Below are 3449 nucleotides of genomic sequence, written 5' to 3' on the forward strand. Positions count from 1 at the left end.
CGCCTCCCCCCTCTCCTCCCTCCCTTCTTTCCACACTCACGAGACAGAGACGCCCCCGCCCCATTCTCCATAGAAGTGGAGAAAAAGATTACTTCGCCAAAGTGTACTTATGTATCACCATATGGACCATAGATTTGAAAACAGGCCATTGCCATTGATATGGCTGTCGGTAACAGGTTCTATGGAAATCACTATGGGTTGTGATTCCTCACGCAGAGACAGACACACAGGGGCGCCCCCCCCCCTCCCTCCCCTTTTCCCTTCTCTACACACACTCATATATCCGACAGCGCGTTGAACTGTTTGTCCATTTTTGGATCTGACCAGCCAATAGTGTACATGAAGGGGGGAGAGGTGTAGTGGGGCGAGGCGTGAACCCGAACCGGTCTTGTGTTATGCCATGGGAGCCAGAGATAAGGCCATGGTGACAGCTGATGTTCACAGCGATGACCTTGGAATTAAGGTGTCCTCTAGGGCTACAAGCGTCTCGAGTGTCGATGATAACAACAAATGAGGGAAAACTGTACCGAATGATCCAACAGTTTTCATCCCTAACGGATGCTCACAAGGTCACCTAAACCACGTTCAAAACCGTGTACTTGCGAACAAAGTTGGCCCACAGTCCTCACCAAAATGCGGAAGAGAAAGCAAAACAGTTCGAAATAACGTGAAATAAACACTGAAATACAACTCGGTTCTAAACTACACCTATCCTTCGACATACGTCGGCGCCGAACCCGTGCGAGTAGGCAACCCGTGCACACGCAAGCGTGCGGTACAGAATAACTACAGGCGTTACCAAAGACTTGATATTTTATTCAAAAAGAACTCATGATTAGAATTGACGATTAGAGTACTAGTCTGCTTTTATATTCATCGTCAAGTATGGAAACAGAGGACTCGCTGTGAAAATCCTCCATACACCACCAAACATCGTTATCATCGCGTGCTTTATTTCAGAGGTATGAAGGGGATACGAAAAACAGCCCGCGTCAAATGCGAGACATCCGCGGAGTGGAGCTACAGGAGAATTTTGACAAAACTCTTAGCATTGCATAATCAGCAGCTCACATAGCCAGCACTTACAAGTTCTTTTCCCATTTGGGGAACTGTGGGTATTCGTCGTAGTCCATGGCGGTGGTTATGGTTGTCGGGCTGGCAGCTGCTGTGGGTCCCGTCCGGTCCGGTCGCTCAGAGGCGTCGAGGTGGAGTGATGCCGCCCCGCGCGCCCAGTCTCCACCAAGACCGACCGGACGCGCCACCCACGCCCTGACGGACGAGCTGTCCTCCTCTATTTTCCTTTCTCCTTATCTTGACCTTTCTCCACTATCTCAAAATAACAAGGGGTGCCATATGGCCGTGGCCGCGTGTTTTCATTTCTTTTCTTTGATTTCAGAATAACGGCGCGGAGAAAGTGATGTAATTGGGAGAAATGGCGCAGAGTGCAGCCCGTGCGAGAAAGACTCTGACGACAACAGCCCCTCTGGCCCTGACCCCAGCTGGCTCAGCGCTCAGCCACAGCCGCCCCCGCGCCGCTTCACACTCACTTTGTTTTTCGGAAAATTCAAACCTATCTTTTTCTAGAAGAAAAATCTCAGCTTTGCACTTCTGCCACTTCGTATCACGCGTGTTAAAACGAAAATGACCTGGTGGTGGTGGTTCTTCTACTTACACACCTTTTTCTGACGGTCGGTCAGTGGCTTCTTCCACCCATGGTGGGAGCCGTCCCCAGAAAAACAGGAGGTAGGAGGGGGCGGAGGGGGCAATTGCCAATATTTAGATTCAACTTCCCCATCTGCGGGACTGGAAAACCGCCAATAGGCAGGCTCGGCCTGTTGCCCGGAACCCCACGAGCAAGGCAAGCGTGCCGGCTGCGCCCACCAACCCCCGCCCGTCCCCGCCCTCCCCTCCGCGCCTCCGGGGGGGTCCACGCCAACCTGCAGCGCCTGTGGCAGACTCGGCCAGTCGCGTCCCAGCCAGCCACCCTCGCGGCGGGCCTGGTCGCCTGGGCCCTGGCCTGGCCCACCTCTGTGCCGTGCGCGCCCGTGCGCTGGTCTCGTGCGCCGCAGTGCCGTATGCGCCGCCGCATGGGCGCGTCCACGCGTCACGCTAGCAGCCAGAGCCCCGGGGCCGTCGGACGCACCCGACACGTCAGCCCTGTCGGCGCCCGCGCGCCGCCACCCCACCACCCCTGGGGCCGACCGAGTTTCTGTTCGCTACATTACAGCTTACGTGTTTGGTTTTGCCGTCTGTTTATGTGGCATCGACAAGCATGTGCGTGGGACGTTCGCGATCGGGGGAAGTGGAACAGTCGTAGCTAAAGGAATTTCGAGGTGAGACCCGATTAAATTCAATTTCCTGGTCCCGAAAAATGAATGAGGGTGCACCTGCACCTTCCTTATCATGATGTTCTATAGGAGGGGGCGGAGTGGGGGTGGGGGTACATACGAGTAAACTAGAGTGGCGGGAGTTGCCCCCACCGTTCCGCCTCTCCTTATGCCCCACACCCTGGTGAATCGCACCAACAAACCCGCGAAATCCAGTCGGGCATATGTGTGCGAAACACAGCATGTGTTCGGCGATACCAGTGCCGCGGGTTGTTTGCTTTTCTCCTGCTATGGGATGCGCACTGGAATAGAAATGGGGCAGCAGAAAATTGGAAAAAGAGGAGGGGGGGGGGGCATTTCGCGTTTCAGTGAGAATCATATGGCAAAATTACTTTTCTTTTTCGAGGAAGCTTTCCTCTCTAACTTTTAGAGTACTTTCACAGCTCGTCGCCAGCTTTCCTTTCTGCCGTGGAATAAACTGAAACGGCCCCAAGCTGTCCTCGCCTCTGGAATACCTCAGCCGCCTTCTCAAGAAGTGAGTACAAAAAGACTCCCGCGCGCTTACAATCAACGTGATGCTGCCGAGCCTGAGCAGGGGCATATTCAGGGCAGTCAACATCGTGAGGAGTGGGGGGGTGGGGGTGGGTTGGGGAGCCCCCGCCAATCTGCTCCTTCGTTCCGACTTTAACTCCCCTTTCCCGCCACTGCGATGCGCCCACTCGATAAAATCGATTGTCTGCGGTGCGGTGAGAACAGACACATCAGCCCTTCCGACGCTCTCTCGCCCCCTCCCCTTTCCTCTTCCTCCAGCCCCTCTCGCGGAGAGGCGGAGGGGCCATTGGTGTTACTCGAAGGGTGGGACGGGGGAGAAAGGCCGGGATGAGGAGGCGAGGCGTACGGGGGAAGGGGGCAGAGAGGCGGGGCTCCCGAAAAGCAACCAAACACGCATTGCTGAGTTGCGAATTATTGGTAGTTACCCACTGATGGATCGGTTTCGGTGGTGTTTTTTAGTTACGGTGCACGCAAGCACGCACAAGCACGCACACGCACTGGTTTGTGTCCTCGAGTCCAGCGGCCACTCGACGGCCGTGGCGAGGCGAACCGATGCGCGATGTGAGAGCG

The 3449-nt window shown here is 55.3% G+C and overlaps 1 protein-coding gene across 1 annotated transcript in view; it reads left to right on the forward strand.

Moving 5' to 3' along the window:
- Window positions 1-1978: 1978 nt before the first annotated feature.
- Window positions 1979-3449, forward strand: part of LOC113207973 (uncharacterized) — a 6065-nt gene continuing 4594 nt past the window's right edge. The window contains exons 1-2 of the mRNA XM_052264682.1: window positions 1979-2333; window positions 2771-2862. The gene's annotated coding sequence lies outside the window, so the exon portion shown is untranslated. The remainder of the gene's footprint in view (window positions 2334-2770; window positions 2863-3449) is intronic.

The sequence above is a fragment of the Frankliniella occidentalis genome, unplaced genomic scaffold, assembly GCF_000697945.3.
Source record: "Frankliniella occidentalis isolate FOCC.00 unplaced genomic scaffold, Focc_3.1 Scaffold20, whole genome shotgun sequence".
Classification (NCBI taxonomy): domain Eukaryota; kingdom Metazoa; phylum Arthropoda; class Insecta; order Thysanoptera; family Thripidae; genus Frankliniella; species Frankliniella occidentalis.